The sequence below is a fragment of the Oncorhynchus masou genome, unplaced genomic scaffold (genome assembly GCF_036934945.1).
Source record: "Oncorhynchus masou masou isolate Uvic2021 unplaced genomic scaffold, UVic_Omas_1.1 unplaced_scaffold_1720, whole genome shotgun sequence".
Classification (NCBI taxonomy): domain Eukaryota; kingdom Metazoa; phylum Chordata; class Actinopteri; order Salmoniformes; family Salmonidae; genus Oncorhynchus; species Oncorhynchus masou.
In genome coordinates, this window is record NW_027007369.1 from 13,502 (window position 1) to 26,114 (window position 12,613).

The 12,613-nt window shown below is 47.3% G+C and overlaps 1 pseudogene; it reads left to right on the plus strand.

Moving 5' to 3' along the window:
• The window catches only part of LOC135532091 (papilin-like), a 112,078-nt pseudogene that overhangs the window by 8,966 nt on the left and 90,499 nt on the right, over positions 1-12,613 (plus strand).

Below are 12,613 nucleotides of genomic sequence, written 5' to 3' on the forward strand. Positions count from 1 at the left end.
AATAATATATCCCATTTAGCAGACGCTTTTGTCCAAAGCGACTTACAAGTCGGCTGGGGCCACTACTTTTACATATGGGTGGCCCCAGTGGGAATGGAACCCACGACGCTTGGCGTTGCAAGCGCCATGCTCTACCGACTGAGCCACACAGGACTTAGGGAATAGGGTACCATTTAAAGTAGTGCACTATATAGGGAATAGGGTACCTTTTGACGTAGTGAACTATATAGGGAATAGGGTCCCATTTAAAGTAGTGAACTATATAGGGAATAGGGTACCTTTTGAAGTAGTGAACTATATAGGGAATTGGGTACCATTTAAATTAGTGCACTATATAGGGAATAGAGTACTTTTTGAGACTCCGACCACTATGTGTTGTTTTAAATGTCCAGCTGCCTAGTGGGGACTACTGGGAGGAATGGAGTCCCTATGGAGAATGTAGCAGGAGCTGTGGCAGTGGCGTTACCATGAGAACCAGGAGATGTGTTACCCAGAGGTAAGAGGTTCTTTCTTTCTTTCTTTCTTTTTCTTTCTTTCTTTCTTTCTTTCTTTCTTTCTTTCTTTCTTTCTTTCTTTCTTTCTTTCTTTCTTTCTTTCTTTCTTTCTTTCTTTCTGTCTTTCTTTCTGTCTTTCTTTCTTTCTTGGACGTGACTGTACTCTTTCACTATAGTCTTTCCAACAGAGCTTAGCTGTGTTTTACAAGGACCAAAATGTTTAGCTTGACAGAAAGTCACATAGTGAGATTGCCAATGTTATATAGAACCCCCAGGAGTTATGTATGTGGTTATGATGATATCAGGTTATGTACAACACCCAGGAGTTATGGATGTGGTTATGATGATATCAGGTTATATAGAACACCCAGGAGTTATGGATGTGGTTATGATGATATCAGGTTATATAGAACACCCAGGAGTTATGGATGTGGTTATGATGATATCAGGTTATGTACAACACCCAGGTGTTATGGATGTGGTTATGATGATATCAGGTTATATAGAACACCCAGGAGTTATGGATGTGGTTATGATGATATCAGGTTATATACAACACCCTGGAGTTATGGATGTGGTTATGATGATATCAGGTTATATAGAACACCCAGGAGTTATGGATGTGGTTATGATGATATCAGGTTATATAGAACACCCAGGAGTTATGGATGTGGTTATGATGATATCAGGTTATGTACAACACCCAGGTGTTATGGATGTGGTTATGATGATATCAGGTTATATAGAACACCCAGGTGTTATGGATGTGGTTATGATTGTACTGTGTCCAGGCAAGATTGTAGGGAGTGGCACTTTAACTTTGAATAGGATCTCTATCTTTTAAGTTGGGTGTTGTCTTGTGTTCTCATGTGGTTGTGGCTTGTTGTGATGAAGTATTGACGATGACTATGATGGTCTATAACCCATATGATTATGTGAGTAAGCTGGTTAGAGAGATAGGAGGGATAGAGAGGAGGGATAGAGAGGAGGGATAGAGAGAGGAAGGATAGAGGGAGGAAGGATAGAGAGAGGAGTGATAGAGAGGAGGGATAGAGAGGAGGGATAGAGAGAGGAAGGATAGAGAGGAGGGATAGAGAGAGGAAGGATAGAGAGAGGAGGGATAGAGAGAGGAAGGATAGAGGAGGGAAAGAGAGGAGGGATAGAGAGGAGGGATAGAGAGGAAGGATAGAGAGAGGAGGGATAGAGAGGAGGGAAAGAGAGGAGGGATAGAGAGGAGGGATAGAGAGGAAGGATAGAGAGAGGAGGGCTAGAGAGAGGAGGGATAGAGAGGAGGGATAGAGAGAGGAAGGATAGAGAGGAGGGATAGAGAGAGGAAGGATAGAGAGAGGAGGGATAGAGAGAGGAAGGATAGAGGAGGGAAAGAGAGGAGGGATAGAGAGGAGGGATAGAGAGGAAGGATAGAGAGAGGAGGGATAGAGAGGAGGGAAAGAGAGGAGGGATAGAGAGGAGGGATAGAGAGGAAGGATAGAGAGAGGAGGGCTAGAGAGAGGAGGGATAGAGAGAGGAGGGATAGAGAGAGGAGTGATAGAGAGGAAGGATAGAGAGGAGGGATAGAGAGAGGAGTGATAGAGAGGAAGGATAGAGAGGAAGGATAGAGAGGAGGGATAGAGACAGAGGTCATATCCAGCCTGTCCTGCCAGCTTGGTACATGGTATCTATCTCAGAGTTGTATCCATAAATCATAGAGCTGGAATCCAGCCTGCATGTTCCTTCTTGTACCTCGTTGTAATGTGATCTCAGTGTACCGTATGAAGACAGGGGAAACTGAAGTACAGTATGTGCTTCCCCCCAAAAAATATCTCTATCCCTCCTCTCTCTATCCCTCCTCTCTCTATCCCTTCTCTCTCTATCCCTCCTCTCTCTATCCCTCCTCTCTCTATCCCTCCTCTCTATCCCTCCTCTCTCTATCCCTCCTCTCTCTATCCCTCCTCTCTCTATCCCTCCTCTCTCTATCCCTCCTCTCTCTATCTCTCCTCTCTCTATCCCTCCTCTCTATCCCTCCTCTCTATCCCTCCTCTCTATCCCTCTTCTCTCTATCCCTCCTCTCTATCCATCCTCTCTCTATCCCTCCTCTTGGATGAGGAGCTGCATCCTCAAGGGGTCATTGGGGTCATTGAGGTCACAACAACACAAACCCTTCCCGAGGTGCTTGGTTGTAAATGAGGGACTTTATCCTTTATCCCTCTTTCAGCTGTGATCTGTGCTGCCCAAAAGACAGAGATAAACTAACTGTTCATGATGGGATTGCAAGCCGTCGTTTGTTCGCAGCTCTCTGCCTGATTGAGACTGAGTCCCAAATGGAACCCCATTCAGATTGAGATTGAGTCCCAAATGGAACCCCATTCAGATTGAGTCTGAGTCCCAAATGGAACCCCATTCAGATTGAGATTGAGTCCCAAATGGAACCCCATTCAGATTGAGACTGAGTCCCAAATGGAACCCCATTCAGATTGAGATTGAGTCCCAAATGGAACCCCATTCAGATTGAGTCTGAGTCCCAAATGGAACCCCATTCAGATTGACCGTGAGTCCCAAATGGAACCCTATTCTCGACATACTGTATTACTTTTGACACTGTATCTATGGGCCCTAGTCAAAAGTAGTGCACTACATAGGGAATAGGATGGCATTTGGGATGTAACCTGAGTGATGGCAGGGATGGGTCAGGAACGAGTGTTGTGTTAAAGGAACAACCTCAAAGCTGAAAGGGCTTAGCCTGCGGGTTCTGGGCTGAGGGCTGGGCCTGCGGGTTCTGGGCTGAGGGCTGGGCCTGCGGGTTCTGGGCTGAGGGGTTGGCCTGCGGGTTCTGGGCTGAGGGCTTGGCCTGCGGGTTCTGGGCTGAGGGCTTGGTCTGCGGGTTCTGGTCTGAGGGCTTGGCCTGCGGGTTCTGGGCTGAGGGCTTGGCCTGCGGGTTCTGGGCTGAGGGCTGGGCCTGCGGGTTCTGGGCTGAGGGCTTGGCCTGCGGGTTCTGGGCTGAGGGCTGGGCCTGTGGGTTCTGGTCTGAGGGCTGGGCCTGCGGGTTCTGGTCTGAGGGCTGGGCCTGCGGGTTCTGGACTGAGGGCTGGGCCTGCGGGTTCTGGGCTGAGGGCTGGGCCTGCGGGTTCTGGGCTGAGGGCTGGGCCTGCGGGTTCTGGGCTGAGACAAACAGAGACAGCTTCCTAAACGTGCTGAAGCACAGCTCACTGATGCCGTGGTTCATTTCACATGTAGGTTCTTGCATTTTGAATTATTTATTTTGGAACAGCAAAATGATTGTCTGTCGACCAAGACATAGAAATATCACAACACACACACTACATGACCAAAAGTATGTGGACACCTGCTCGTCCAACATTCATTCAATAAATTCATGGGCATTAATATGGAGTTGGTCCCCCCCACTTGCTGCTATAACAGCCTCCTCCACTCTTCTGGGAAGGCTTTCTACTAGATGTTAGAACATTGCTGCTATAACAGCCTCCACTCTTCTGGGAAGGCTTTCCCCTAGATGTAGGAACATTGCTGCTATAACAGCCTCCACTCTTCTGGGAAGGCTTTCTACTAGATGTTGGAACATTGCTGCTATAACAGCCTCCACTCTTCTGGGAAGGCTTTCCACTAGATGCTGTAACATTGCTGCTATAACAGCCTCCACTCTTCTGGGAAGGCTTTCCACTAGATGTTGGAACATTGCTGCTATAACAGCCTCCACTCTTCTCGGAAGGCTTTCCACTAAATGATGGAACATTGCTGCTATAACAGCCTCCACTCTTCTGGGAAGGCTTTGCACTAGATGCTGTAACATTGCTGCTACAACAGCCTCCACTCTTCTGGGAAGGCTTTCCACTAGATGTGGGAACATTGCTGCTATAACAGCCTCCACTCTTCAGGGAATGCTTTCCACTAGATGTTGTAACATTGCTGCTATAACAGCCTCCACTCTTCTGGGAAGGATTTCCACTAGATGTTGGAACATTGCTGCCATAACAGCCTCCACTCTTCTGGGAAGGCTTTCCACTAGATGTTGGAACATTGCTGCTATAACAGCCTCCACTCTTCTGGGAAGGCTTTCCACTAGATGTGGGAACATTGCTGCTCTAACAGCCTCCACTCTTCTGGGAAGGCTTTCCACTAGATGTTGGAACATTGCTGCTATAACAGCCTCCACTCTTCTGGGAAGGCTTTCCACTAGATGTTGGAACATTGCTGCTATAACAGCCTCCACTCTTCAGGGAAGGCTTTCCACTAGATGTTGGAACATTGCTGCTATAACAGCCTCCACTCTTCTGGGAAGGCTTTCCACTAGATGTTGGAACATTGCTGCTATAACAGCCTCCACTCTTCTGGGAAGGCTTTCCACTAGATGTGGGAACATTGCTGCTATAACAGCCTCCACTCTTCTGGGAAGGCTTTCCACTAGATGTTGGAACATTGCTGTTATAACAGCCTCCACTCTTCTGGGAAGGCTTTCCACTAGATGTTGGAACATTGCTGCTATAACAGCCTCCACTCTTCTGGGAAGGCTTTCCACTAGATGTTGGAACATTGCTGCTATAACAGTCTCCACTCTTCTGGGAAGGCTTTCCACTAGATGCTGTAACATTGCTGCTATAACAGCCTCCACTCTTCTGGGAAGGCTTTCCACTAGATGTGGGAACATTGCTGCTATAACAGCCTCCACTCTTCTGGGAAGGCTTTCCACTAGATGTTGGAACATTGCTGCTATAACAGCCTCCACTCTTCTGGGAAGGCTTTCCACTAGATGTGGGAACATTGCTGCTCTAACAGCCTCCACTCTTCTGGGAAGGCTTTCCACTAGATGTTGGAACATTGCTGTTATAACAGCCTCCAGTCTTCTGGGAAGGCTTTCCACTAGATGTTGGAACATTGCTGCTATAACAGCCTCCACTCTTCAGGGAAGGCTTTCCACTAGATGTTGGAACATTGCTGCTATAACAGCCTCCACTCTTCAGGGAAGGCTTTCCACTAGACGTTGGAACATTGCTCTGGGGACTTGCTTCCATTCAGCCACAAGAGCATTAGTGAGGTCGGGCTCGCAGTCTGCGTTCCAATTCATCCCAATGCTGTTCGATGGGGTTGAGATCAGGGCTCTGTGCAGGCCAGTCAAATTCTTCCACACCGATCTCAACAAAACATTTCTGCATGGACCTCACTTTGTGCACGGGGGCATTGTGATGCTGAAACAGGAAAGGGCCTTCCCCAAACTGTTGCCACTCAGTTGAAAGCACAGAATCATCTAGAATATTGTTGTATGCTTTAGCGTAAAAATGTCCCTTCACTGGAACTAAGGGGCCCGAACCATGAAAAACAGCCCCAGACCATTATTCCTCATCCACCAAACTTTACAGTTGGCACTATGCATTGAGGCAGGTAGCATTCTCCTGGCATCCTCCTTGACACCAGCCGACGCTTGGCATTGTGCTGTTTGGCCATGGAAACCCAATTCTTGTGTTGACATTGCGTGGCAGTGTGCTCGATTTTATACAGCTGTCAGCAGAGGGTGCCTCTGAAATAGCTGAATCCATTCATTTGAAGTGTTGTGTTTGTGCATGTAGTGTATTTGATTCAGCACTTGTAAAAGAAAGAAAGAAAGAAAGAGAGAGAGAGAGAGAGAGAGAGAAATAGACAGAGAGAGAGATAAACAGAGAGAGAGAGAAACAGAGAGAGAGAGAAACAGAGACAGAAAGAAAGAAAGAAAGAGAGAGAGAAATAGACAGACAGAGAGAGAGATAAACAGAGAGAGCGAGAGAAACACCAAGAGAAACACAGAGAGAAATGGAGAGAAACAGAGAGAAACACAGAGAGAAACACAGAGAGAAACACAGAGAGAAACGGAGAGAAACGGAGAGAAACACAGAGAGAAACACAGAGAGAAACACAGAGAGAAACACAGAGAGAAACAGAGAGAGAGAAACACAGAGAGAAACAGAGAAACAGAGAGAGCTCTATTGTGCCTTTATGTCTATCCCCGCCCTGTCGCCATGGCGATGGTTAAACAGTTTAAAACCTTTATCATTCATGTTGCCACTGCTCCACCTACACAGTCAGACAGCCTGCCCCCGGGGTGAACCATGCATGAGAGGCAAGTAGCGGGAACGTCTGGGACGCCAGCCCAACCTCGCCGTTACCTTCAGGAACATGAGTCAGAGACCACACCTTCCATTATTAGAGGCCATCACTCTGTTGACTTGAACTGTTTGGTCTACGTCCCTAATGACACTATTTTCCTTATGTAGTGCCCTTCTTATGAACGGGGCCCTTAGGACTCTGGTCAACAGTAGGGCACTATGCTGTATAGGACTCTGGTCAACAGTAGGGCACTATACTGTAGAGGACTCTGGTCAACAGTAGGGCACTATACTGTAGAGGACTCTGGTCAACAGTAGGGCACTATACTGTAGAGGACTCTGGTCAACAGTAGGGCACTATACTGTAGAGGACTCTGGTCAACAGTAGGGCACTATACTGTAGAGGACTCTGGTCAACAGTAGGGGACTATACTGTAGAGGACTCTGGTCAACAGTAGGGCACTATACTGTAGAGGACTCTGGTCAGCAGTAGGGCACTATACTGTATAGGACTCTGGTCAACAGTAGGGCACTATACTGTAAAGGACTGGTCAACAGTAGGGCACTATACTGTAGAGGACTCTGGTCAACAGTAGGGCACTATACTGTAGAGGACTCTGGTCAACAGTAGGGCACTATACTGTAGAGTACTCTGGTCAACAGTAGGGCACTATACTGTAAAGGACTCTGGTCAACAGTAGGGCACTATACTGTATAGGACTGGTCAACAGTAGGGCACTATACTGTAGATGACTCTGGTCAACAGTAGGGCACTATACTGTAGAGGACTCAGGTCAACAGTAGGGCACTATACTGTAGAGTACTCTGGTCAACAGTAGGGCACTATACTGTAAAGGACTGGTCAACAGTAGGGCACTATACTGTAAAGGACTCTGGTCAACAGTAGGGCACTATACTGTATAGGACTGGTCAACAGTAGGGCACTATACTGTAGAGGACTCTGGTCAACAGTAGGGCACTATACTGTAGAGGACTCAGGTCAACAGTAGGGCACTATACTGTAGAGGACTCTGGTCAACAGTAGGGCACTATACTGTAGAGGACTCTGGTCAACAGTAGGGCACTATACTGTAAAGGACTCTGGCCAACAGTAGGGCATTATACTGTAGAGGACTGGTCAACAGTAGGGCACTATACTGTAGAGTACTCTGGTCAACAGTAGGGCACTATACTGTAGAGGACTCTGGTCAGCAGTAGGGCACTATACTGTAAAGGACTGGTCAACAGTAGGGCACTATACTGTAGAGGACTCTGGTCAACAGTAGGGCACTATACTGTAGAGGACTCTGGTCAACAGTAGGGCACTATACTGTAGAGTACTCTGGTCAACAGTAGGGCACTATACTGTAAAGGACTGGTCAACAGTAGGGCACTATACTGTAAAGGACTCTGGTCAACAGTAGGGCACTATACTGTATAGGACTGGTCAACAGTAGGGCACTATACTGTAGAGTACTCTGGTCAACAGTAGGGCACTATATAGGACTCTGGTCAACAGTAGGGCACTATACTGTATAGGACTCTGGTCAACAGTAGGGCACTATACTGTAGAGGACTCTGGTCAACAGTAGGGCACTATACTGCAAAGGACTCTGGTCAACAGTAGGGCACTATACTGTAGAGGACTCTGGTCAACAGTAGGGCACTATATAGGACTCTGGTCAACAGTAGGGCACTCTACTGTATAGGACTCTGGTCAACAGTAGGGCACTATACTGTATAGGACTCTGGTCAACAGTAGGGCACTATACTGTAAAAGACTCTGGTCAACAGTAGGGTACTATACTGTAGAGGACTCTGGTCAACAGTAGGGCACTATACTGTAGAGGACTCTGGTCAACAGTAGGGCACTATACTGTAGAGGACTCTGGTCAACAGTAGGGCACTATACTGTAGAGGACTCTGGTCAACAGTAGGGCACTATACTGTATAGGACTGGTCAACAGTAGGGCACTATACTGTAGAGTACTCTGGTCAACAGTAGGGCACTATATAGGACTCTGGTCAACAGTAGGGCACTATACTGTATAGGACTCTGGTCAACAGTAGGGCACTATACTGTAAAGGACTCTGGTCAACAGTAGGGCACTATACTGTAGAGGACTGGTCAACAGTAGGGCACTATACTGTAGAGTACTCTGGTCAACAGTAGGGCACTATATAGGACTCTGGTTAACAGTAGGGCACTATACTGTATAGGACTCTGGTCAACAGTAGGGCACTATACTGTATAGGACTGGTCAACAGTAGGGCACTATACTGTAGAGGACTCTGGTCAACAGTAGGGCACTATACTGTAGAGGACTCTGGTCAACAGTAGGGCACTATACTGTATAGGACTCTGGTCAACAGTAGGGCACTATACTGTAGAGTACTCTGGTCAACAGTAGGGCACTATACTGTAGAGGACTCTGGTCAACAGTAGGGCACTATACTGTAGAGGACTCTGGTCAACAGTAGGGCACTATACTGTAGAGGACTCTGGTCAACAGTAGGGCACTATACTGTAGAGGACTCTGGTCAACAGTAGGGCACTATACTGTAGAGGACTCTGGTCAACAGTAGGGCACTATACTGTAGAGGACTCTGGTCAACAGTAGGTCACTATACTGTAGAGGACTCTGGTCAACAGTAGGGCACTATACTGTAGAGGACTCTGGTCAACAGTAGGGCACTATACTGAAAGGACTCTGGTCAACAGTAGGGCACTATACTGTAGAGGACTCTGGTCAACAGTAGGGCACTATATAGGACTCTGGTCAACAGTAGGGCACTCTACTGTATAGGACTCTGGTCAACAGTAGGGCACTATACTGTAAAGGACTCTGGTCAACAGTAGGGCACTATACTGTAAAGGACTCTGGTCAACAGTAGTGCACTATACTGTAGAGGACTCTGGTCAACAGTAGGGCACTATACTGTAAAGGACTCTGGTCAACAGTAGGGCACTATATAGGACTCTGGTCAACAGTAGGGCACTCTACTGTATAGGACTCTGGTCAACAGTAGGGCACTATACTGTAGAGGACTCTGGTCAACAGTAGGGCACTATACTGTAAAGGACTCTGGTCAACAGTAGTGCACTATACTGTAGAGGACTCTGGTCAACAGTAGGGCACTATACTGTAAAGGACTGGTCAACAGTAGGGCACTATACTGTAGAGGACTCTGGTCAACAGTAGGGCACTATACTGTAGAGGACTCTGGTCAACAGTAGGGCACTATACTGTAGAGGACTCTGGTCAACAGTAGGGCACTATACTGTAGAGGACTCTGGTCAACAGTAGGGCACTATACTGTAGAGGACTCTGGTCAACAGTAGGGCACTATACTGTAGAGGACTCTGGTCAACAGTAGGGCACTATACTGTATAGGACTACTGTAGAGGACTCTGGTGGTCAACAGTAGGGCACTATACTGTAGAGGACTCTGGTCAACAGTAGGGCACTATACTGTAGAGGACTCTGGTCAACAGTAGGGCACTATACTGTAGAGGACTCTGGTAAACAGTAGGGCACTATACTGTAAAGGACTGGTCAACAGTAGGGCACTATACTGTAGAGGACTGGTCAACAGTAGGGCACTATACTGTAGAGGACTGGTCAACAGTAGGGCACTATACTGTAAAGGACTCTGGTCAACAGTAGGGCACTATACTGTAGAGGACTCTGGTCAACAGTAGGGCACTATACTGTAGAGGACTCTGGTCAACAGTAGGGCACTATACTGTAAAGGACTCTGGTCAACAGTAGGGCACTATACTGTAGAGGACTCTGGTCAACAGTAGGGCACTATACTGTATAGGACTGGTCAACAGTAGGGCACTATACTGAGGACTGGTCAACAGTAGGGCACTATAGAGTACTCTGGTCAACAGTAGGGCACTATATAGGACTCTGGTCAACAGTAGGGCACTATACTGTAGAGGACTCTGTACAGTAGGGCACTATACTGAGGACTCTGGTCAACAGTAGGGCACTATACTGTAGAGGACTCTGGTCAACAGTAGGGCACTATACTGTAGAGGACTCTGGTCAACAGTAGGGCACTATACTGTAGAGGACTCTGGTCAACAGTAGGGCACTATACTGTAGAGGACTCTGGTCAACAGTAGGGCACTATACTGTAGAGGACTCTGGTCAACAGTAGGGCACTATACTGTAGAGGACTCTGGTCAACAGTAGGGCACTATACTGCAAAGGACTCTGGTCAACAGTAGGGCACTATACTGTAGAGGACTCTGGTCAACAGTAGGGCACTATATATGACTCTGGTCAACAGTAGGGCACTCTACTGTATAGGACTCTGGTCAACAGTAGGGCACTATACTGTAAAGGACTCTGGTCAACAGTAGGGCACTATACTGTAAAGGACTCTGGTCAACAGTAGTGCACTATACTGTAGAGGACTCTGGTCAACAGTAGGGCACTATACTGTAAAGGAAGGGACTCTGGTCAACAGTAGGGCACTATATAGGACTCTGGTCAACAGTAGGGCACTCTATACTGTATAGGACTCTGGTCAACAGTAGGGCACTATACTGTAGAGGACTCTGGTCAACAGTAGGGCACTATACTGTAAAGGACTCTGGTCAACAGTAGTGCACTATACTGTAGAGGACTCTGGTCAACAGTAGGGCACTATACTGTAAAGGACTGGTCAACAGTAGGGCACTATACTGTAGAGGACTCTGGTCAACAGTAGGGCACTATACTGTAGAGGACTCTGGTCAACAGTAGGGCACTATACTGTAGAGGACTCTGGTCAACAGTAGGGCACTATACTGTAGAGGACTCTGGTCAACAGTAGGGCACTATACTGTAGAGGACTCTGGTCAACAGTAGGGCACTATACTGTAGAGGACTCTGGTCAACAGTAGGGCACTATACTGTATAGGACTCTGGTCAACAGTAGGGCACTATACTGTAGAGGACTCTGGTCAACAGTAGGGCACTATACTGTAGAGGACTCTGGTCAACAGTAGGGCACTATACTGTAGAGGACTCTGGTCAACAAACAGTAGGGCACTATACTGTAAAGGACTGGTCAACAGTAGGGCACTATACTGTAGAGGACTGGTCAACAGTAGGGCACTATACTGTAGAGGACTGGTCAACAGTAGGGCACTATACTGTAAAGGACTCTGGTCAACAGTAGGGCACTATACTGTAGAGGACTCTGGTCAACAGTAGGGCACTATACTGTAGAGGACTCTGGTCAACAGTAGGGCACTATACTGTAAAGGACTCTGGTCAACAGTAGGGCACTATACTGTAAAGGACTCTGGTCAACAGTAGGGCACTATACTGTAGAGGACTCTGGTCAACAGTAGGGCACTATACTGTAGAAGACTCTGGTCAACAGTAGGGCACTATACTGTATAGGACTCTGGTCAACAGTAGGGCACTATACTGTATAGGACTCTGGTCAACAGTAGGGCACTATACTGTAGAGGACTCTGGTCAACAGTAGGGCACTATACTGTAAAGGACTCTGGTCAACAGTAGGGCACTATACTGTATAGGACTCTGGTCAACAGTAGGGCACTATACTGTATAGGACTACTAGAGGTCAACAGTAGGGCACTATACTGTATAGGACTCTGGTCAACAGTAGGGCACTATACTGTAGAGGACTCTGGTCAACAGTAGGGCACTATACTGTAAAGGACTCTGGTCAACAGTAGGGCACTATACTGTATAGGACTCTGGTCAACAGGAGGGCACTATACTGTATAGGACTCTGGTCAACAGTAGGGCACTATACTGTAGAGGACTCTGGTCAACAGTAGGGCACTATACTGTAGAGGACTCTGGTCAACAGTAGGGCACTATACTGTATAGGACTCTGGTCAACAGTAGGGCACTATACTGTAGAGGACTCTGGTCAACAGTAGGGCACTATACTGTAGAGGACTCTGGTCAACAGTAGGGCACTATACTGTAAAGGACAGTAGGGCACTCTGGTCAACAGTAGGGCACTATACTGTATAGGACTCTGGTCAACAGT